The 25,941-nt window shown below is 36.6% G+C and overlaps 1 protein-coding gene and 1 long non-coding RNA gene across 3 annotated transcripts in view; both read left to right on the plus strand.

The window, feature by feature from the left end:
- The window catches only part of RFC3 (replication factor C subunit 3), a 156,069-nt gene that overhangs the window by 59,159 nt on the left and 70,969 nt on the right, over positions 1-25,941 (plus strand). The window lies entirely within an intron of this gene.
- Positions 1,116-20,832, plus strand: LOC129049482 (uncharacterized). The gene is made up of 2 exons (XR_008512595.2): positions 1,116-10,853; positions 12,928-20,832. It is a non-coding gene; the product is annotated as an uncharacterized LOC129049482 (long non-coding RNA).

A 25,941-nucleotide genomic window follows, 5' to 3' on the forward strand; every position in this document is an offset into this window, starting at 1 on the left:
TCTGAACTTGGCCAGATCGAGCTAGATTTCAGCTAATGTTCTCTCTGAGCTCCCAGATCCCATGGTTTGCTCTCTTTCTGTTCAGATGATAAACCAGTGCGCTTTTCGCAAAAAAGCCTGGTGTCTATATATATGCAGTGGATGAAAAGCAGACTCTGATTTCTCTTTTCTCTATAACACTTTTATTGCAATTCTGCTTTCCTAGGGAGGAGGCAAGATAACAGCTGAAAGCTGCTATTTATTGATGGCTTACTAAATCAGGCTAAGTGCTTACATGCATTATCCAATTGGATTCATAGGAACTTCATGATATAGATAGTATTATTATTAGCCACATTTTTACCTGTGAGACAGCTGAGGTTCAGAGAGGTTGAGTGACTTAGCCAAAGTCACACAGCATTAAGGAGTAGAGGTAAGCTGATTATGCAACCCACTGCCTTAGCCATTATGCTGTATTGACTGTTTCTTATAGAGGGTCTACTCTTTGTCAGGCTCTGTGGTAGGCAATCCACAGACATTCTTTCATTAAATGATCACAGTGCTCCTATGGAGAAAATCTCATTAACTGCATGCATTTTCTTTGTAAAAGCAGTAAGAAATGATAGGACCAAGGTATATTAAGGAGAATTAGAGCTCACAAACATAAACAGGAAGAACCTGTTGCTTTGATATGGAAGCTGTTTAAGGAATATGAATGTCATTCTACAGGCTATAGCTTTCCTCTGACTTAGACTGTTTGTCATTATCTATAAAGCCAGCCACTACTTTGTCTGATTTTTTTTTTATTCTGGTATTAATAAAAATGAAAAGCTTTTATTATGTTATCACAATAGTTTATATAATAAACATTGTATTATAATGGATTATAAACATTTTATAATAGATTATAATAAAATAAGTTTATATATAATATATAATATATGGCACTTTGAATTTTTTAAATTCTGAGATTAAAAAGAAAATGAAAAGGTTTTATTATATTATTATATAATATAGTTTATATAATATATGAATATGTTGTTATAATGGATTATAAACATTTCACTATAATGGATTATAATAAGTTTATATTAAATATATTTATAAATATAGTTTATTACAATATTATATAATATAGGCTATTATAGCCTCTGTCCTCAAGAAATTCAGGTGTCTACTCAGGACTGTGAGATCTTGTCAAGTTAGTAACTTCTCTGACTCTAAGCTTTCCATATCTGCAGCTATACAATGAGTGTAATTCCTGCCTGTAGGGCTGTTATGATTGTTAGGGGCAATATATGCATCTGTAACAATGCCAAAAATATATAAGACGCTCAATAAGTAGTAACTGCAGTTATTTTTATTATTGTTCTGTATTATTATTGTTCCTGATCCCACTAGAACTTTTTGATATCAAGGGACGTGTCTTTGTACAGTGATTTTCAGATAACAAGCAAACAAAAATATTTTTAAATAAAATAATTTGAGCGATGTCCAGTGGTTATACATCGTTTTCACTGACAGGACTAGTTAGGAAGGACCAATTACAGCTTCCACAAGAACCCATGAGATTAACGAGCTTTGGAAATGAGCTCTGGAAATGGATATGAAGTGCGTGTACCTTAAAGGTCAGAGGAGGAGGGATGGTGAGGATTTGGTGATGGGCTGGAAATGGTGAGGGGTGGAAGAGGGAACGATTCAAGGATCACTGAGCTTTCCAGCTTGAATGGTTGGGTCAGGAAAAATGTGATGAGGAGCAGGTATGGGGTAGAAAGGAATTCGAGTAGTTCAGTTTGGGACATGTTGAGTTTGAGGTGTGTGGTAGGCAGCTGGACACATGGGTCTGAAGAGATGGAATGTAGCGGGTCTCAGAGGCTCTGAGAGTGCACACAGGATGTTCAGAGCTGTTGGCAGGTTCATTCAGAATAGATTTGCTGAAAAAAAAACTGACCAAGAAATTGTCTATAATTTCCATACCAGCTTCCATGAGCTTATCTGCTGCTTGGTTTCTTCTGTCATCTGTCAAAACCTTTCCTTTGTTTATTCATTTTTGGCCTTTCCTACGTTTTTCAATTCCATGTTGCATTTTAACATTGGCCTTTAAAGCTTCAAGAAAACCCTGTCAGTTCATAATGTGAAAATTTCAGGCAAGCATAAAAGGGGATGAGTGTGTGAATTTTCAGAAGGTTTAGAAGTGATTTCTTAGCACTTATCATTATCATAATCTTTTGGTACATATGAGAACTCTAGGTTGTATTTTAGCATAGGTCCCTATAAATTTCTTCCCATCCCAAATACATTAGACCTAGTTTACTACTTTGATGTGAAATTCAGTGCTTTATTTTCTTATGTTTATTGTCTGCAGAAACACATTAAACCAGAAAAATGACATATGGAGATTAAAAACTCATCTGATAACATAAATCTCAGTGACTAGACACAATAGAACAATTGTATTATTGCTATTATAAATGAAATTACTCACTAATATAAATTATGAATTTCCTTTTCTAATGTTCTTAAAGATTATATCATTTCCTTGCCTGTTTCCTGAAGCAAAATAGGCTAGCTAATTTTATCCTCAGTCATTTCTAGGCAAACAACTGTACTACATTAGCAACTCTATGCTTGGATACTCAGCTCAAGACCTGCTCTCTGCCTCTGCAAACCTTTCTTCCATTCACTCCCACAAAGTTTTACAAGGCCAATTTTGAAGCTTCAAAGTCTTAGGGGAAAAATAAAAACAAACAAAAACTAAAACAAAAAACTTCCAAGACTTAAAGTATCACTAATACTTTTACAATCTACTTCCCCACGGCTACCAAAATAAAAAAGAAATAAATAAAAAATTAAATTAAATAACTAAAAGTTACATCAATTATATCGACTTTTAGGAAACCTCTCTATTAGATTCCTATTGTTGCTGGAACAAATTACCAACAAACTTAGCGGTTTAAATCTACATATCACTTATCTTTTACAGTTCTGCAGTGTAGAAGTCCACGCTAAAACCAAGGTGTTGGCAAGGTTCTGTTCCTTTTTGGAGATTCTAGGAGAGAATCTGTTTTCTTGCCTTTCCCAGCTTCCAGAGATGGCCTGCATTTCTGGGCTCATGGCCCCTTCCACCTTCAGAGCCAGCCATGGCTTGAGTCTTTTGCATATTGCATCACTCTGACACTGACTTTTCTTTTCCCCTTCTCTTCCACTTTTAAGGAACCTTGTGATTATGTTGGGACTGCCTGGATACTCCAGAACAATCTTTCCCATTCAAGATCAGTTGATTAGCAAACTTGATTCCGTCTGCTGCCTCAATTCCCCTTTATCGTGTAATATAAAACCTATTTATAGGTTCCGAGGATTAGAACATAGCATCTTTGGAGCATTGTTATTCTGTCTGACACACTTCTTACCATATTAAATACATATTATGACATATTAATAGTCATAAAATCTGATATGTTTATATAAAAGACAACAGGATTCTAATATAGTCAAATTTTATGTGATTGTGCTGAAAAGTAACCTAATAAATGTTAAGTGCAGCATTTTGGAGGTAAGGTGCCCATTGAGAAGAACAGTACTAAACTTAGGTGACACTATGGTGTGAGGGAGGTAGGAAAGGGTCAGAAAAGACGAATTAGTGAGTCATTGTGGGTTGCTCTAAGCAGTACTATTCCATATAACTTTCTGAGATGATGAGGGCATTTGATATCTGCACCATCCAATAAGGTAACCATTAGCTACAGGCTGTTATTGTGCCTCTGATGTGTGGCTAGTGCAAACGGGGAACTGAATTTTTAATTTTATTTAAATTTTATTTAATTTAAATCTCAACAACCACATGGTGCTAGTGGCTACTGTATTGGACAGCACAACTCTAGAATCGAGACCATGGTAGATCAAATCTGAATACCACCTTACATTTTAATTCTCTGAATGGAAAGGTGTGTGTATAGGTGTGCGCATACAGATGTGCACACACTATAAGATGTTAGTGGCTGGGCACGGTGGCGCACGCCTGTAATCCCAGCACCTTGGGAGGCAGGGGTGGGCAGATCACAAGGTCAGGAGTTCGAGACCAGCCTGGCCAATATAGTGAAACTCCGTCTCTACTAAAAATACAAAAATTAGCCAGACGTGGTGGTGGGCACCTGTAGTCCCAGCTACTTGGGAGGCTAAGGCAGGAGTATTGCTTGAACTTGGGAGGCAGATGTTGCAGTGAGCCGAGATTGTGCCATTGGACTCCAACCCAGGTGACAGAGCAAGACTCAGTCTCAAAAAAAAAAAAAAAAAAAAAAAGATGTTAGTGATAATCAGAACTCTATGGGTTAATATTTACTTTATAATATATGACACTTAAGATAACTGTTTAAACAAAATTTAGTAAGATGTTTCATCTTTGTTATGAAAAATGATATTAACATATTTTTAGATGGAATTTAATGGCTATTTTGGTTCATGCTGATCAACCAGAGCTACTCCCTCATGGGAAAATAGGGTCTAAATAAAAGTCAGTAACTGTTTCAGGTTCTTAGGGCATGAGAATATTCATTCATTAGTTCAGCAAACATCGTTGGCGCTCTAAGTCCGTGGCATTGTTGTAGGCTCTGTGATGAGCAAAGATAAATAAAGCACAGTACCTACCCCCAGGATGCTTATACTGCGAGGAGGGATAGAGCTTCATCTTCCTGTCCATCACATTCTTGCATCATTCTGGCTCACCTGAATGTCCCAATGGACCACTCACTTGACTCTCAGGCCTCGCAATTCCTTGACCATCTCATACTCAGACCTTTACTTTCAGTAGGATCCGGCCACTCATCTCTCGGGGGCTATTTCGAGGGTCTGTTATCATCAAGAGTCACTCCATCTTCAAATCAGGATATCCTGTTCACAACCTACTCCTTCTTGTTCCCTCTGTCCCTGTTCTTGTCCCCTCCATGGCTCCAGTTCTCTCAGTCCCATGCTTTCCTCTGCCCATCAGGCTTTGATGGTTTGTACTGTCTTTCCTTGCTTTTGTTTACCTCCTGACCTTGAACATGTTCTTCTATCTACTTAAATCACCTTCAACTGTCACTTGAATGTTTATCTGCTCAAGCTAAACACATGGCTAATAGGAGCACTGTGGTATAAAGAGCCCTGAATTTGGACTCAGAAGTCCTGGAGCTCAAATCTCAGTTTGGCCTTTTACTGGCTTGAGGGTTTTTAAAAATAAGTGTAAATTATTTAACCTATTTGAATCTTAGCTAACTTCTCTGCAAATTGGGGGGGAATTTTTTGTTTTGTTTTCATTTTTTATTTTGAAATAATTTTAGACTACCAAAAAGTTATGAAAGTAGAACAGATAATTTCTTTGTATCCTATTCTCAGCTTCCCCTGATGTTAGCATCTTATGTAAACATAATGCATTATCAAAACCTGAAAACTGGCACAGTATAATATAGGCTATGAACTAAACTATACACCTAATTCCAATTTCACCTGTCTTTTATGTGCAAACATGTTTGGGAGGGGGGTATATAGTTCTGTAAAACTTTATCACACGGGTAGATTCATGTAACTTCCGCCATAGTCAGGACGTATAACTGCTATGGACTGAATGTCTATGTCCTTCCAAACCCACCAAATGCATCTGTTGAAGCCCTGATCTCCAGTGTGATGGTGTTTGGAGGTGAGGCCTTTGGGATGTGATTAGATTATGAGGGTGGAGCCCTCAGGATGGGATTAGTGCCCTTATAAGAAGAGACAGAAAAGAGTTTGCTTCCTCCCTCTCTCTGTCTCTATGCCTGCCATGTGAAGATACAAACAGGAGGCAGGACCTCACCCAACAGTGGACCTGCTGGTTCCTAGCTCTTGAACTTCCCAGCTTCCAGAAATGTGAGAAGTAAATGTTTGTGGTTTAAGCCACCCAATCTTTTGTGTTCTTGTCAAAGCAGCCCTAAGACAGCAATTGTTCCATCACCACAAAGAAACTCCCTAAAACTTCTTTTATATTCACACTTTCTTCCCAGTCCTGACCTTGAATGACCACTAATCTCTCATCATTCTAATTGTGTCATTTTGAGAATGTTTTATAAGTGGGATCATACAGGATATATTTTGATTTGCTCTTTTCAGTTACCACATTGCCCTTGAGATCCATCCAAGTTGATGTTTGTATCCATTTTTATTCCTTTCTGTTGCTGAGTAGTACCCCATTGCATGGATGTTCCAGTTTGTTTACACATTCATGCTCTCAAGGACATGTGAGTTACTTCTAACCTTTGGCAACTACATAAAAAGCTGCTGTGAATATTTGTGCACAGGTTTGTGGGCAAATGTAACTTTTCGTTTATCTAAAATAAATACCCAGGCATGTAATTGATGGGTCATGTGTGTTATAATGGAAGTAACTGATTAACAACCAACTATATACCTTAAAATGACCCTGCAAAAATATTGGAACTCTGTGAAGTCAGATTAACTATATTTCATAGCAGTCCAATCCAGGAGAGAATATGGACATGGAAAATGAAAGAAACTTGAAAATGAGTGTTTAAAATTGCATAATTTTTGTTAGTTTGCTTTTCCCACTTCATTGAAATAATGAAATATTTCTCACCTTTCCTTTACAGGAATTTATTAAAATGCCACATCAAAGGCAACATGACAGACCCTTGAGGTGATGGAACTGTTTTGCATCTTGATTGTGGTGATAGCTACATTAACCTATATATAACTAAAATTACACACACACACACACACACACACAAACACACACACGTAAAACAACTGGGGGAATCTGAGTGAGGCTAAAGGATCATATCATTATCAATATCCTGGTTGTGACATTGTGCTATAGTTATGTGAGATATTACCATTGGGAGAAATAGGTAAAGGGTACATGAATCTCTGTATTATTTTTTAACAGTGGAATGAGAAGTTACTACTCTTTCAAAAAGAAAAAGTTATGTTTAAAAAAGCCACATGGACACATATGAGGGGACAATACACACTGGGGCCTTTCAGAACGCAGAGAGTGGGAGGAGAGAGAGGATCAGGAAAACAACACTAATGGGTACTAGGCTTAATACCTGGGTGATGAAATAATCTGTGTAACAAATCCACACGACACATGTTTACGTATGTAACAAACCTGCACTTGTACCCCTGAACTTAAAAGTAAAAAAAAAAAAGCCACCTCCACCATTTGCTTTATTTCTGGGGTTTGTCACCAATGTGTAGCCTTTGAATAATCTCTGAATATTCAGAGCGCATATGGCACAGTCAAAAAGCTCAGCTGTCTATCCTGAAACATCATTTGTTGAGCAACTACACAAATGGATAATTTGCATGATCAAAATGTACTGAACCACCTATAACTCGGAAACATGACATTCCACCCCTTGTTCAGCTCACTGTTTTCATGGATACATGATAGCATCTTAGGCAAACTCTATTCTCGACCTCTCCCGTTCTTTAGATGCATGCTATGGAGTTCTACTTGATTGGGCTCTGCGCTGACCAAAGTGTGCTTGCTTTAGAGAAATTTTATTTTCACTTATCTAATAGCTAATTCTTCAAGTTGGGAAATGAGGTCAGGTAAACATTTAGCCACAGTCCTGAATTATAGCTATAGATACTGGGACCTGTTTGGAATCTAGCCTGATTTAGAAGAGCAATCTTTGAAAGCCCCAGAATGAAGTGACCCAGTTATTCTCGTTTCTACTATGTCTTCAAATGCACTGTCTTCTGAATTGTCTCTGACTGTCAGAAATATGCTGGAGATGAACTGTGTAAGGGTACCAACCCTGTTTTGTTCATAAAGCATTTCTCCCAGCAATCCATCCAGCTGAACCTTGTAATTACATCCAGAGCCTGCTCACCATGGCGACCGCGGCCACTCTATTGAATATTAAATCTATTGATCTTGAGCACAGAGTCCATCTCAGTTTTCAAATGGCCCATGCAGTCTCTTTCCCCAGGGCTGAAGTATATCTGAGCTTCTTACGGGTTTCCAAAGGCTCATCTTATCTCTTGGCACAATATGTTCTTTTGACTTGCTGGTGATTTTGTTATTTCATGTGGACAGATGCAGACCAGAGGAAAGAAAAAGAGAAAGGAGTCCAAGGAATGTACAGTTCTTGCTTTTCAAGATCACCTTTTCCTATGCTCCGTTGCTCTCATGCCCAGGTCATTTCCTGAACTCCTCGGCCTCTTAGTGTGAGAGCCAACTCTTTTATTTCTCTCAGGTACTGCACCGTGCTGGGAAGAGGCACAGTGGGCTCCTGGAACAAAGACTGCCCTATCGAACGGAGCTACCTTTGAGCCTGTAATGAAAAATGCCCACAAAGTTGATTAGTCGGCCTTGGGCTGCACTAGTCAGTTTGAAACGTGGCAGAATTTAACTCTATATTATCAAACTGCATTCTAATGTATGGAATTCTATCATGGTATCACATTATATTATCACATCATAGAATAATGTCATACTATGAAAATATAAATATTTGAGACATCATAGGAAAAAAACATGATCTAATAGTCAGAATACCATGAACCAATTCCAGGCTTTCTTTAAAAAAAAAAAAAAACTTGCATAATTTTAAGGAGTACAAGTACGGTTTTGTTACATGCATATACTGCATAGTGATAAAGTCTGGGCTTTTACTGTAACCATCACCTGGATAATGCACATTATACACATTAAGTAATTTCTCAGCCCTTAACCCCCTCCTCCCCTCCCAGCCATCTAGGTTTCATTATTTAATTATTTGCTAGCTGTGTTGCTTAACTTTAACTCCTTCTTGGCCCACCTCTGCAAATAGAAATTAACTATAATTATACTGATCTCAGAGGTGTCTTGATAGAATAAAACAGGATGTTTAGCTGAAGCATACTACTCTTGAGAAAGGAAAAGGAAAAATAATTATCTACTGGAAATTATTAACACTTAAGTGCAGTTTTAGAAGAAACAGACAAAATAACCTTAGTATTTGTCAGAATGTTTGGTTCTGGAGACCAAAAGTCATAATCCCTTTTTAACCTTTAAATAGTCTGGAGTCACTGTGAGTTGCCTACCCCAGAGCTCCACCAGCCATCTTTTTCCTTCTAGTAGACACTGAGTCACACAATTGAGATTAAAGATATTATTTACTTGCTTTTCCATTCTCCCTTGCAACTAATGATGGTCATATGATAACTGCTGGCCAATGAGACATACAGGTAGATTTTCTGGGTGACTGCCATGGAGAACTTTTTCTCCCTTAAAAAAAAAGCTTAAAAAAAGACATTCAAGGAGAGTCTTCTCATCTGCCTGACTCTCTTCTTGTAATTGCATGTGGTAAACCTGAGACTTCAGAAATCGTCTTTTGACCACAGGGTGATAAGCCCAAGGATAGAAGCTGCATGTTGAGGACAGAAGTGAAATGATGGAAAAAGCTGGGTAGACATAGCCACATGCCTGAACTACCCTAGAACCACTTTTTTCTAGATTTTAAGAAAATAAAACCGGACCAGACGCGGTGGCTCACGCCTGTAATCCCAGCACTTTGGGAGGCCAAGGTGGGAGGATCACAAGGTCAGGAGACTGAGACCATCCTGGCTAACATGGCGAAACCTGTCTCTACTAAAAATACAAAAAATTAGCCGGGCGTGGTGGTGGGCACCTGTAGTCCCAGCTACTCAGGAGGCCGAGGCAAGAGAATTGCTTGAACCTGGGAAGTGGAGGTTGCAGTGAGCCACTGCACTCCAGCCTGGGCGACAGAGCAAGACTCTGTCTCAAAAAAGAAAAAAAAAAAAAAAAAGGAAAAAACCCATCATTATTTAAGCCACTTTCTGTAGTATCCTGTTTTCTTGCATCTGAAAGCATCCTAACTGGTATACAAAGAGTTTCTTCCACTGGCACACAAGTTCAGGGAGCACCATTACATACAATGTGAATGGTGCTCCTTGGAGTTTTATAACACAGTGGCCTTGGTTTGGTGAACTCTTACTCACCCTTCAAGACTTACTGCACATGGTGCCTCTTCTGGGAAGTCTTCCTAAACAGAGTAGTCACTCCTAGTTAACCACAGTTTCCTGTAATTATATATTGTTATAAAGATTGTAATTTTATAATATATTGAATTGCAGTTGAATGTCTATGACTCTATTTCTCAAGTGCAGAAGCTGAATAGCCACAATGCTGCGTGACTCTATGGATGGATACAATGAATGATATTCCTGTATACAATAGATGCTCACAAACAGTTTCTGGAATAAAATAACTGTTAGTGATAATGAAAGTTTTGTATAGTAAAAATTATCCAGTTCTCATATAGCAGATTCCTGGAAAATACTATTTTTCTCCATATGGATTTAGAAAAAAAGATCTGTGATGAAAACATTCATTGATAGCAAATATTTATTTTAAAGAAAATCTTTTTTTTTTTTTTTGAGATGGAATCTCACTCTGTCACCCAGGCTGGAGAACAGTGGCACAAGCTCGGCTCACTGCAAGCTCCACCTTCCGGGTTGACGCCATTCTCCTGTCTCAGCCTCCTGAGTAGCTGGGACTACAGGCACCCGACACCATGCCTGGTTAATTTTTGTATTTTTAGTAGAGACGGGGTTTCACCATGTTAGCCAGGATGGTCTCAATCTCCTGACCTTGTGATCCACCCGCCTCGGCTTCCCAAATTGCTGGGATTACAGGTGTGAGCCACCACGCCTGGCCCTTTAAAGAAAATCTTAAATTTGTATTACAAGATCATACTTTCTTCATGCCAACTCTTACTTTTCCTGCATTTGTATCTGCAGCTGAAAGATGAGACTGGACTTAGCATGATAACCCAAAGCTTCAGTGATCCAACACATCACTGAATGATGCAGTTATGTTCACTACACTGTGCTTGGTAAGGCAAGAAATAATATACAGATATTTTGAGGAACATTTAGAAATCGTAAGCGTTGAACCAACAGGGCTGGGCTACTTTTTAACCTTTAGTGAGATTTTTTAGCTCAATAACTCCACAGGCTGGTTGATAATTCAAAAATTTGCCAATTGAAAATTTAGTAAACAAATACCCTTTTTAAAAATTTATTTTTAACATTTTCTTTATAGTTGACACATAATAATTATACATGTTTAGAGGGTGGTGTGATGTGTAAATGCATGTATGCATTGTATAATGATCAAATCAGGGTAGTTGACATTTTTACCACCTCAAACCTTTATCACTTCTTTGTGCTAATGACTTTCAAAATCCTCTTTTCTAGCTATCTTGAAATATACACAGGTTGTTATTAGCTATAATCACCCTACTATGTAATAGAGCACCAGAAATTTTTCTTCCTTGCTGACTATAACTTTGCAACCATTGACCACCCTCTCCTCCTACCCCAGGCTCCCTCCTCTCCCCAGCCTCTGGTAACCACTATTCTACTCCCTACTTCTATGACAGCAACCTTTTTAGATGCTACATATGAATGAAACCATGCAGTATTTGTCTGCCTGTGCCTGGTTTATTTAAAATGCAGTATATGTACCCAATATAATATTACTCAGCTATAAAGAAGAATAAAATCCTGTCATTTGTGTCAAAATGGATGAAGCTGGAGAACAAAGACATTTTGATAGCCTACTATGGATTAGATTCTTTTTCTGAGTGCTAGGGATATATTGGTGGTCAATAGGTTCAAGGGTCCTGACTTCATGGACCCTATATATTTTATATATGTATTTATTAGTATGTTGGTGATAATGGAGATAATAACTCTCTTTGTGGTCAGGAGCAGCCTTATGACCTCCTGTGAAAGTCCCTGAGGGTGTTGAGGTTCAGTATGTAAACTGTGTGGGGTGGGTAGGGTCCCAGCTTTGACTTGAGGCTTGCATAACTCTTGGTAATGTGTTACCTCAATAGAACTATTGTGTAGCAAATTATGTTAATTTATGAATTCAGTCATTTGGCCAGAGCCTACACCAATTTTCCATTTGTGCTGATCTAAATTCGGTTCCATCCGTGCCCAGAAGCAATATCAGAGCTCATGTATGTGCCACTACTACCCTATATGGGTAGTTCTGCCTTATCTGATAATAGCAATGTTAATCTGACTTCATCAGACTAGAAGGGATTATATCCCAGATACCTCACAATGGTGATTTGGATGCCATTGTATTGACTCAGTGTCATGAAATGAGCAAAATAATTGCCCTAAAATGGTTTAACAGTTTCCCACCTCTCTTCGGAAAACCTATGAATCTTTGGACCCGAATGTTTATTTATCATTTACTATGTTTGTGTCAGGCATTGTGCTGAGCTTAATTACATCATCCCCTTTAAGCTTACTACAAACTCTTAAGATAGGTAATCTTATTGATGATGAAACTGAGATGGCTTCACCGTCTTATCAATGATGAACATTGGCTCCAAGAGCTTAGGTTACTTGTCCAAGGTCACACAGCTTGTAGGTGGGCCAGCTGAGATTCAAACTAGGCCAATGGGATTCCTTAATCCATTCCTATTCCTTTTATACCATGCTTTCTTCTGGATATATCAATATGTAAAATTAACCTAATTTTTAAAAAATGCAAATGTCATAGCTAGGAGACAGAATATTATTGGGTATCAATCACATACCTCATGAAATAACATAAACTTTGTGTTACATATAATTTAATTCACTTACAAGGTGAAAAAGGTTATAATTTTCAATAATTTTTATCTTTTTAGTCCTTCTAGGTCATCATTACTTAAAATAACTGAAGACTCCACCACATTTAGTGGTTGTAAAAAAATAATAAACTAAGCATTTTTACAATCTTGCTTGCTAAGTCTGATATTAAATATACAACTAAGAGTGGCAATGGTATTTTTAAGCATTCATTATGCCTTCAAAATACTGGCAGAAAATCATAGTAGGAATTCTAATAATAGAAGCAACTCTACCAACCTTGGTTTTAATGCATTCTTTTTATTCATATGCCAGGTTCCCTAAAGGTTTTATCTTAAGGTGTTAACAGGAAAATCTGTCACCAGTAGAGGACTAAATGAAGTCACAAGTCATATAACAAGCACAGCAGACAAGTAACCTTCACGTGGATGCTTAAGAAAATACTGGCAGAAACCCTGATACAATAAATTTGCAAATAACTTGAAGACAAGAAGGTACTTAGTGGATAATGACTAATGTGTCCTACTTAAAATCAAATCCTTTTAAGCTAATCTAATATGGTAGATCAAGGAGAAATGATAGATGTATTTTATCTTGATTGCATCAAATCTTTTGATTATCTGCATATTACACCCATCAATGAACAACAACAAAAAAAGTGACCTAAGCACACAGCCAATTGGATTATAGCAACTATATAATATCAAACATGCGGATGAAAATACCAGATGCTCTAATTCTACAATGTCAAATATATATGTATAAACACATACCACGTGTAATAACATAAACACAATAAATACATCAAGAATATATATATATTTGCATCATATAAATGTGCTTAAAGTCCTATGTCCCATATATTAAGAATAAGAATAGTGAGAACTTTCACAGGAATGCAAGGAAAATTAACGAGACATCAGAAAATAATTTCTAGGCACAGAAGTTAAATATATCAGGACAATTCAATCTGGAAAAAAGCAGATTAGATATAATTTAATAACATTATTCAACTGTATCTACATAATATCAAAATAACTAAACAATTTGGTCAGATAACTACTCAAGCAAGTCAAATGAATATTTTAAAAATCCAGTAACTCCATCATCATAACAATTCATATGCTATAAATGTATTGATTTAGCTTTGAGAAATAGCTGAGACATCTGAAATACAGAAATTTGCTGTTCCTTAGGGAGTGTTGCCTTGAATGAAGCAGGTAAGCTAAGCTTAACTAAGACAAAAATTAGAGGAAAGTTGAAGAAAAGATCCAAGAGAGAACATGAAAGGCAGAGCTCCAGGAGCCAGAATAAGGGATGTGGGTCGCTCATATGTTAATAGAAGGTTTCATCCAACTGACACTGGAGGGCCTTAAGACTTAAAGAAAGGCAGCCACAGCCTGAAAACATCTTATATTCTTTCTGCTCCAAATAAAACTGGAGCAGAAAGCTGGGTATTGGTGCCGTCTCATTTCTGTTTCCCTACTTCATTCTATCTTTATTTTCTTTTTGATATCCCCATCAGTCATTCCACTTAAGATTGTTACCTCACCTCATCCAAACATCTGAGGCCTATAATTCTCGAGTTAGTGTTTTTGTGTCTCCCAACTCCCAGCCATTACCACCAATCACACTTTCACTTATGAATATTTTTTCTTTACTTTCAAACCTCAGGCAGTTCCACAATGGCAGTGTAGAAGCAAGATGGCCTCACTCCGCCAGAGAAAACCAAAAACAAATAGCACCAAGATTATCACCAACAATATCTCAGAACTCAAGTACAAAAAGGAGACAGTCCCTGGGGCCACAGAGAAATGAAAAATCTCTGAGAAGGCTGTAAGATAATTGAATTTCTATATCAGCATTGCCCCTCCTGTCCAGCACCAAGTGCACAAAATATTTCCCTCCATTCACAATTTCTACACTCAAAAAAGTGAGATCAAGGTGGACAAGCAGGTTTTCCACCATCTTGGGAGCCTTGGCAGGAGACCTGTCCCTGCCTTAACTCATGGAAAGCATGTTAAATGCCAGAAGGGAGAGTATCACTGAGGACAGGCAGAGAGAAGGGAAGGAGGTGGAACTACCATCCCCAGCCCTGGAAACTCTGATTTGTAACTTGAACAAAGGAGATGCCAAATCAGAGTGGTTGTTCAGCAGCACCACACCATTGGAGGTACATTCCACAGGACCCCTGGGCATGAACCGTTAGCCAGCCTTCCCACACTGCCAGGATATCCCCTTTGGAACTCCCTCTTTTGGGACAGGTAGTACCCCAATTATTTACTAGAGCCTAGGTGAACCTTGGATTAAGGAATCACCAAGAGCCAAAAAGGAGGCAACAACCTAGCACTGAAGAATCTCTCAGAAAATATATCTAATAAAACCAAAAATATCCAGACAAAGAAGACTGAAATAAATAACTAAGTCTTTAATACAAAGACATACACATATATTCACAAGAAAAAAAAAAAAAAAACAGCAAGCAGGGTACCATGACCTCTTCAATAGACAGAGTAAGGAACCAGTGCCTGACCTCAATGAGAAGGCAATATGTGAGCTCTCTGAGCAAGAATTCAAAATAGCAGTTGTAAGGAAACTCAGCAATCTCCAAGATAGCACAGAAAATCAATGCAGAAATTTATCAGGCTAATTTTATGAAGATTAAAATAATAATAATAAAAAAGAAACAAAAAATTTGGAACTGAGAAATACATTTGCTGAATTGAAAAATTTATTAGAGGCTCTCAGCAGAATGGATCAGGCAGAAGAAAGAATCAGTCACCTCAAAGACAGATTATTTGAAAATATGTTAGGAGAGAAAAAAGAAGAAAGAATGAAAAAGAATGAAAACCATCTACAGGATATAGAAAATGACATCAAAAGACCAGATCTAAGATATATTGGTGTTGAAGAGAGAGTTCAGCAAGAGCAAGGAGTAGAAAGGTTATTGAAAGGAAAAAAAACCACAAAAAACAAAAAACCAACTTTCCAAAGGGCCAAGATGGCAGCTTGGAGGCATTGCTACCATGTCTCTTCCACTTGGAAAGACAAAAGTGTGTAGAAATTCACACTGTCAACTTTTTCCAATAAGCTACACAGGAACAAACCACAGACCCTTTGAAAGAAACAGCACCCTACACAATGAGCCAGGTGAAAAACTCTAAGTCCCCAGAGTGTGAGAGGGGGATAAGCTGCCTCTGGGATATAGACCTCCACTGGGTAGCCTGGCAATCCAGGATACGGGGGAGGGCCATAACCCTACCCAGTACTGGAGCTGATTTAGTGAGTGGTGGGGAGTATATGAGAAGGAGTGGCATCAGGATGTGCTTTGCATGCACTTCCAGTTTCCAGTGGGAATGGAGGGAAGTTGTTCCTGATCTTACCTCACAGGAGACCTCGTGGAAGTCTGCCAGCTAACTCAAGTGACAGTCATAGGTTGAGAGAAGCTTCCAACTGTGATTCATGATATAATCTCTAGTGGGGAAAAACGCTTAGCCAGAACTGAGGGGCAAGTGGGAATTATGCTTCAGCCAAGGGTACAGGAGCTGGATATCCCAGCTTTGTTGGTTGACTGGGAGGAATGTGGCCTAAAAGCTCCAGTTGCTGTCACCACTAGGAAGGCTTATGGCCTGGGGCAGTTTTGGGTTCTGAGCGCAGACTGTCTGGAACCTAGCTAGCTGTTGCTAGTGGAACACTGCAGGTGTTCCTGGATAATCTGGGGGTATCACATTGCCCAACTTCAAATTATACTACAAGGTGATAATAATCAAAACAGCATGTTACTGCTATAAAAATGAAACATAGACCAATGGAATAGAATAGAGAACCCAGAAATAAAGCCAAATACTTACAACCAACTGATCTTTGACAAAGTATTAAAAAAACATAAATTGGGGAAAGGACACCTATTCAATGAATGGTGAGAACACTGGTTAATTCACATGTAGAAGAATGAACTGGACACCTATCTCTAATCGTATACAAAAATTAACTCAAGATGGATCAAGGATTTAAATGTAAGGTCTGAAACCATAAAAATTCTAGAAGAAAACCTAGGAAAAACACTTCTGGGCATTGGCCTAGGCAAATAATTCATGATTAGAACCCCAAAAGCAAATGCAACACAAACAAAAATAAATTAATGGGACCCAATTAAACTAAAAAGCTTCTGCACAGTAAAATAAATAATCATCAAAGTAAACAGATAACCCACAGAGTGGGAGAAAACATGAAGTATGTATCTGACAAAGGACTAATATTCAAAATTTATAAGAAACTCAAATCAGCAAAACAATCCCATCAAAAAGTGGTCAGAGTACATGATAGACATTTCTTAAAAGAAGATGTACAAATGGCCAAAAAACATATAAAAAATGTTCAACATCACTAATCATCAGGGATATGCAGATTAAAACCAAAGTGAGATCCCACCTTACTCCAGCTGGAATGGCCATTATTAGAAAGTCAAAAAACAATAGGTGTTGACATGGATGTGGTCAAAAGGAAATGCTTATACACTGCTAGTGGGAATGTAAATTAGTGTAACCTCTATGGAAAACAGTATGGATATTTCTTAAAGGTTTGGATATTTCTCTATTTCTAAAAGTAGATCTACCATTTGATCCAGGAATTCCACTTCTTGATATCTACAGAAGGGGAAAAAGTCATTATATCATAAAGACAGCTGCACACGTATGTTTATTTCAGCACAATTCATAATTGCAAAGACATGGAACCAACCTAAGTGCCCATCAACCAAAGAGTGGATAATGAAAATGTGTTATATATACACTATGGAATACTACTCAGCCACAAAAAAGAACAAAAAATAATGTCTTTTGCAGCAACTTGGATGGAGCTGGCGGCCATTATTCTAAGTGAAGTAACTCAGGAATGGAAAACCAAATACCATATATTCTCACTTATGATTTGGAACTAACCTATGGGTATGCAAAGGCATACACAGTGGTATAATGGACTTTGGAGACTCAGAATGGGGGACAGTGGGAGTGAAAGGCATAAAAAGCTACCTATTGGGTACAAGGTACACTACTCAGGTTACAGTTTCACTTCAATCTCTAACTTCGCCACTGTACAATTTTTCTGCGTAACAAGAAAAACCAGTTTTACCCCAAAAACTATCGAAACAAAGAAATATATATATATACACATATATATAATTTTTAAAAAGGACTGATTGCAAAAGTTTCTATTCTAATAAAAAAATGAAAGTATAAAATAGTTTAAACTAAAACAAAAAGAAAACTTTCCAAATCTTGAAATAGATGTAAATATACAGGTATAAGAACATCAGAGAACACCAAATAGTTTCAGCCCAAGTAAGATTATCCCCAGGGCCCATATAACAGTTAAACTCTCAATGTTCAAGGACAAAGAGAGGATACTAAAAGCAGCAAAGGAAAATAAGCAAATTGGTCAGGTGTGGTGGCTCATGCCTGTAATCCTGGCACTTTGGGAGACCAAGAAGGGTAGATCACTTGAGGTTAGGAATTTGAGACCAGTCTGGTCAACATGGTGAAACCCTGATTCTGCTAAAAATACAAAAAGTAGCCGGAAGTGATGGTCCCCAGTTACTTAGGAGGCTGAGGCATGAAAATCACCTGAACTCAGGAGGCAGAGGTCGCAGTGAGCTGAGATTGCACTGCTGCACTCCAGCCTGGGCAACAGAGTAAGACTCTGTCTCAAAAGAAAAAAAAAAAAAAAGCAAATAACCTATAAAGAGGCTCTAGCCTCTCTTTGTCTAGCAACAGATTTCTCAATGGATACTATATAGGCCAGCAGGGAGTGAAACTGCATTTTTAAAGTGCTGAATGAAAAAAACCTCTCATCCAAAAATACTGTATCTAGCAAAGCTATCCTTCAAATATGCAGGAGAGGTAAAGTCTTATTGAGACAAAAGCTGGGAGAATTCACCACCAGTAGAACTATCTTAAAAGAAGTTATAAGGGAGTTCTTCAACCTGAAAGAAAACAAAGAAATTAATGTACAAAAAGAAAAGAAAAACAAAAATAAAATTTGAAGATATAAAACCCATGGTTAAAATTAAGTACATGTAAAAATGCAGAATACTCTAATACTGTAACTATAGTGTGCAATCCATTTATAACTCTAGTTTGAAACTCAAAAGACAAATATATCAAAAACAATAATAGCGATAGCAACCAGTTAAGAGATAGACAATATAAAAATGTGTAAATTGAGACAAAGAAGAGTCAAAATGTGGGGGAATGAAGTTACATTGTAGATTTTTTTTGTTTCTATTCTTTGTTTCTATTTTTTGTGTTAACTAAGATAAGTTGTCAACTCTTTAAAAATAACTTGTTATATATATGAAATTTTTTTGGTAAGCCTCATGGTACTCATAACATAAAAACCTATAATAGAGTCACTAAAAATAAATAGCAATGAATTAAAACATACTGCCAGGGAAAAAAATTACTTAACCATAAAGAAAAAGAGTAAGAAAAAAAAAAGAAAGAAAGGAGTTAGAAAGCAACCAGAAAATAAGCAACAAAATGGCAGTAGTAAGTTCTTACTTATCAATATTAAGACAATGTAAATAGAATGAATTCTCCAATTAAAAGGCATAGAGTGGCAGAAGGGATAAAACAAGACCCAACTGTATGCTGCCTTCAAAAAAGTCACTTCATCTATAAAGGCACACATGGACTGAAAGTGAAGGAATGGAAGAAGATATTCCAGACAACTGGAAACCAAAAAAAGGCAGAAATATCTATAATATATCAGATAAATAGACTACAAATCAAAGACTGTAAAAAGAAGCAAAGGAGTTCACTATATAATGATAAAGGGGTCAAATCACCAGGAAAATACAACAATTATAAATATCTATGTACCCATCACCAGAGCTCCCAAGTATATATAAAAACATTAATAATTGCCTGTATCAAAATATCTTATGTACCCCATAAATATACATACCTACTATGTACTCATAAATATTAAAAATTTAAAAAAACACTAATAGATATAAAGGGAGAAATAGACTGTGATACAATAGAAGTAGGGGACTTTAACACCCCACTGTAATAATGGGCAGATCATTCAGACAAAACTCAACCATCAGAGTTTAACTACACACTAAACCTAATAGGCCTAACTGATATTTACAAAACATTTCACCCAACTGCTGCAGAATACACATCCTTTTCATCAGCACATAAAATATTCTCTGGAATAAACCACATCTTCAACCATTAAACAAGCCTCAACAAATCCAAAAAAGTAGAAACCATGTCAATCTTTTCAGATCACAATGGAATAAAACAAGAAATCAATTAACAAGAGGAATTTTGGAAACTACACAAACATGTGTACATTAAACAACATGCTCCTAAACAACCAATGGCTTAATAAAGAAATTAAGAAGGAAATTTAAAAATTTATTGAAACAAATGCAAATGGAAATAAAACATACCAAAATCTACGGGATACAGAAAAAGCAGTGTTAAGAAGAAAGTTTATAGCAATTTATGCCTATATCAAAAGAGTAGAAAGACTTTAAATAAACAACTTAATGATGTACCTCAGTGTACTAGGGAGGTAGAACAAATCAAATCTGAAATTAGTAGATGAAAAGAAATTATAAAGATCAGAGGAGAAATAAATGAAGTTAGGACTAAAAAAATACCAAAAAATCAACAAAACAAAAAGTTGGTTTTTTGAACAATGGAATCAGTGAAACTTTAGCTATACTAAGAAAAAAGAGAAAATCCAGGTAAATAAAATCAGAAATGAAAAAGGAGTCATAAAAACTGAGACCTCAGAAATACACAAAATCCTTAGAGACTGTTATGCTATTATGAACAACTGTAGGCCAACAAATTGGAAAAGCTGGAAGAAATAAATAAATTCCTGAACACATACAACCTGCCAATATTGAACCATGAAGAAATTAAAAACCTCCACAAACCAATAACAAGTAATGAGATCAAAGCTGTAATAAAAAGTCTCCCATCAAATAAAAGTATATGACCGCGTGGCTTCACTGCTGGATTCTACCAAACGTTTAAAGAAGAACTAACACCAATTCTACTCAAACTCTTCAAAAAAATTGAAGAGGAGAAAATACTTTAAACTCCTGTGGTTTAAATCCAGCATTTCCCTGATAACAAAACCAGACGAAGACACAATAAGAAAAAAAAAAAAAAAAACAGAACAAAATTACAGGCCAATATCCCTGATGAACATAGAGGCAAAAAAATTCTCAACAAAATACGAGCAAACTGAATTCAACAATACATTAATAAGATCATTCACCATGATCAAGTGGGATTCATCCCAGGGATGCAAGGATGGTTCAACATATGCAAATCAGTAAATGTGATACATCACATCAACAGACAAAGATTTAAAAAATATAATTATTTCAATAGATGCTAAAAACTCATTTGATAAAATTCAACATCCTTTTACAATAAAAAGCCTCATCAAACTAGGTAAAGAAGAAACAAACCTCAAAGTGATAAAGCCTATATATGACAAACCCACAGATAACGTTTTACTGAATGGAAAAAATTGAAGGCTTTTCCTTTAAGATCTGCAAAAAGACAAGGATGCCCACTTTCACCACTTTTATTCAACATAATGCTAGAAGTCCTGGCTAGATCAACTAGACAAGAGAAAAAAATAAAGAGCATCGTAATTGGGAAAAAGAAGTGAAATTAGCCTTGTTCACAGATGACATGACCTTATACTTAGAAAAACCTAAAGACTTCACCAAAAACTGTTAGAACTGATAAATAAATTCAGTAAAGTTGCAGGATACAAAACCAACATACATGAATTAGTAGCATTTATATATGCCAATGTCAAACAATCAGAAAAATAAGTCTAGAAAGAAATCCCATTTACAATAGCTACAAAGAATATAAAACACCTAGGAATCAATTTAATTGAATAAGTGAAAGATCTATACAAGAAAACCTGTAAAACAGTGATAAAAGAAATGGAAGAGAACACAAAAAATGAAAACATATTCCATGTTCATGGGTTGAAAGAATTAATCTTGTTAAAATGACAATACTACTCAAAGAAATGTACAGACTCAATGCAATCCCTATCAAAATGCCAATGACATTCTTCACAGAAATACAAAAAGCAATTATAAACTGTATATGAAACCACAAAAGACTCCAAACAGCCAAAGCAATCCTGAGAAAAAAGAGCAAAGTGGGAGGCATTACACTACTTGACTTCAAAATTTACTACAAACCTATAGTAACCAAATCAGCATGGTACTGGCATAAAAACAGACACATAGACCAATGGAACAGAGAAGAGAACCCAGATATAAATACACGCATTTATAGCCAACTAGTCTTTGACAAAGTTTCCAAGTATGTTCAATGGAAAAAGGATAGTCTCTTCAATAAATGGTGCTGAAAAACCTGGTTAACTATCTGCAGAAGAATGAAACTAGATTCCTGTCTCTGTCTATCACCATATAGAAAAAAAAAAACGAAATGTATTAAAGACCTGTATTAAATCTAAGGCCTGAAATTATGCAACTAGTAGAAGAAAACTCTGGGGAAACACTCCAAGACATTGATCTGGGCAAAGATTGTTTGTGTAAGACTTCAAAAGCACAGGCAACCAAAGCAAAAAAAGGACAAATGGGATTACATCAAGTTAAAAAGCTTCTGCACAACAAAAGAAACAATCAACAAAGAGACAACCCACAGAATGGGAGAAAATATTTGAAAACTATCCATCTGACAAGGTATTAATAACCAGAATATATAAGAAGCTGAAACAACTGAATAGCAAAAAAAAATAATAAATATAATAATCTAATTGAAAATGGACAAAAAAATGTGATTAGACTTGTCTCAGAAGAAGACTTTCAAATGGTCAACAGGTATATGAAAAAATGCTCAACATCACTAATCATCAGAGAAATGCAAATCAAAATCACAATGAGACATCATCTCACTTCAATTAAAATGAATTTTATCGAAAAGACAATAATGGATGCTGGTGAGGATGTGGAGAGAGGGGGACCCCTTATACGCTGTCAGTGGAAATGTAAATTAGTACAGCCACTGTAGAAAACAATATGGAAATTCCTCACAAAAATAAAATAGAACTACTATATGATATAGGAATTCCACTACTGGATATGTATCCACAAGAAAGTAAATCAACATTTTGAGGGAATGTCTGCATTCTCATGTTTATTGCAACACTATTTACAATAACCAAAAATGGAATCAACCTAAGTGCCCATCAGTGGATGAATGGATAAAAAAATGTGGTATATATACACAATGAAATATTATTCAGCCATAAAAAATAAAATCTTGCCATTTTCAGCAACATGGATAGAACTGGAGGTCATTATTTTAAATGAGATAAGCCAAACACAGAAAGACAAATATTACATGTTCTCACTCATATATATCAGCTGAAAATGTGGGTATCATGGAGATAGAGAGTAGACTGGCAGTTACCAGAGGCTGGGAAGGGTAGAGAGGAAGGAAGGATGAAAAGAAGTTAATTAATTGGTACAAATATATGACCTGATAGAAAAAATAAGACCTAGTGTTTGATAGATCAGTAGGGTGACTATAGTTTATAATAATCTATTTTACGTTTCACATGAGCTATAAGGGAATAATTCAAATGTTTCTAGCATTAAGGAAAGTATTTAAAATGATGGCTATCCCATGTACATTGATTTTATCTTTACATGAAAGTATTAAATTATTATATGTACTCCAAACTATGTATTAATATATCTATTATGCATAAATAAAAAGAACACATAAAAATAAACAAGAAACAAACAAAATCTCATGATCAGACTCTTTGCAGCTTCTAAAATGTGATAAATTAATTCATTTAAAGCTGCTTAGTGGAAAAAAGCATGATGATTTCTAGAAGAGAAATATCCACTTCCACCCTAGACCCTGACCCCTGCCCTGCTATGGGTACATTTTTAAAATTACTATTCTGCCATCCCACACGTAAGGCAAAGCTGTTATAGTGGAATAACACTGATGACGGAATATCAGGTCAGGTTAAAAAAATGGTGAATATATGGGCAGGAGATAGCGTGACGTGGGTGAAGAAATATGGAGAATATATTCGGAGGCTGATGGAATATAGTGAGATTCGTAGGCCCTATTAGAATAAGTCTTCTTGCTTGTTCAAGCATAACGCTGACCCTATCTGAAGCCAGTGTGATTCTATCAGAAGCAGGTGTCTGCCTGCCATAGTTTGAGAATCAGCAGTTTGAAAAGGCAGGATGAATGTGGGTGGAGAAACATGGGGCTATCTTTGCAGGTGACATACTATGGGATTCTCCAGTCTCATAAGGATTAGCATCTGAAGGACCATGTGAAATAACTAGTGGATCATTGTCCATGTCACTTCTTATTAATTATATGGAAATCAGTGGTAAAAAAGGATTTGCATCTGGCAGTAAAGCCTATTGATAATTGTTCCTTATTTTATTCAAAAGCATTTAATGATTACAGTTTAATAATATTATACTGTGTATATCAGATAGTTTAGTTGCATATAATGTCAAGCATATCAGTTATACTTCCAAAGTTTTACCCCCATTCATTTACTCTTCTTAATTGCTGTTGACACTCTTTCCCCGTCCAAGCCAACATTATTTTTCATCTGAAAGGCTATAGTAGCCCCTCTATGTCTAGTTTTGTGAACTGACAGTCCATTATCCACAGAACCACCAGAGGAAGTTTTAAAAGATGTAAATTAGATCCTGTCATTCCCTTGCTCCAGGGGTGTCCAGTGTTTTGGCTCCCCTGGGCCACATTGGAAGAAAAGAATTGTCTTGGGCCACACTTAAAATACACTAACGATAGCTGATGAGCTAAAAAAAAAATTGCAAAAAGATCCCGTAATGTTTTAAGAAAATTTATGAATTTGTCTTGGGCTGCATTCAAAGCTGTCCTGGGCCGCATGTGGCCTGTGGGCCACCGGTTGGACAAGCTTGCAACCTTAGTATAACTCCCTTTTCCACCAAGAATAAAATCCAGATTCCTTTCTGTAGCCTGAAAGACTCCGCACAATGCAACCCCTGCCAAGCTCTTGACCGAATCCTGGTTACTCTCTCCATCTTGCTCAGCCTACTACAGAGAAAGTTCTCTGTCACTTTCTCAGGTCTAGGCAATCAGAGCAATACATCAAACACTGATTTGTAGCATTTGCCAATTTCTGTGGTGTAAATACTCCTAGATAGCAACATGGTGTCACTGAAGGTGAAGTTGGGTAGAAATGTGCAGTCACACTCTGTTATAAGTATTTCCACCATACAGAAACAGTAGGTGTAAAAAAAATCTCAGAAGCATAGGTCATAGTACAATGTAATATAACTCATGATAAGTTTTGAGTGTGTATTACCTTTTGTTTTAAGTGAAATGTATTTACTTGTAAGTTTATATAACTTATTTTAAAATAACATCTGTGTTTCATACCTAGCTCATAAAACTCCTGAAAATTTTACAATAGGTTTCACAAGCGGGCTCCAGCAACCACTCTATGTACCCCAGATGTCCTCAAATATTTTTCCCTGGATTCACATATTTATGCATAACCAAGAAAATGCCTCTATGTTTTGTTCCTTGAGTTTTAGCCCAGACCTGTCCTGCGGTAGTGTTACTTTCCCTGGAGCCTTATTAGGTTTATTTCATTATGTCACCTTTCTCTTATGGGAAATGGTTTGGGGTCTGAAGTCCCCTTGTTTGGCCCCTGTGCTGTCTTTCCTTTGTGATAACTCTGATGCTAATTGGTTATCTTCCAAGACTGAAACAGAAACTCAGTATCTCATTTTGTCTTCCAATTACACACCTGTGTCCAAAATTATGCAAAGAAACAGATATCTATTTCCTGCTGTGTCTTGTAAACATCCATGTTTATTACACTAACATCGCCTTCTTCCCTGAATTTATGTGTGTGTGCCCACAAGGCTGTTTCAGTACCAGCTTCTTTTATATCCCTTTGTTTAAAATACTTATTTCTGAAGTGCTATTTGAATTTGAACATACTAAAATTGTTTATTGTCAATTTTAACTATTATTTATTTGCTATACCTTAGGGATTTTGTCTTTCTCATAACTGTATGCCCAGACTCTAGTACATTTCCTGGCATGTGGTAGACACTTAGAAAATATTGACTAAATGGATGATTGTATCTTCTTCCATGCTCAAAACTATATAGTTTCTAAAAAGTCAGTTGTTCTGCCTGACTTTCCTGTTTTTTCTTCCTAATGGCACCACTCATTTTTTGATTGCCAAAGCTCAAACCCTGAGTTTTCT

Source organism: Pongo abelii, chromosome 14, assembly GCF_028885655.2.
Source record: "Pongo abelii isolate AG06213 chromosome 14, NHGRI_mPonAbe1-v2.0_pri, whole genome shotgun sequence".
Taxonomy (NCBI): domain Eukaryota; kingdom Metazoa; phylum Chordata; class Mammalia; order Primates; family Hominidae; genus Pongo; species Pongo abelii.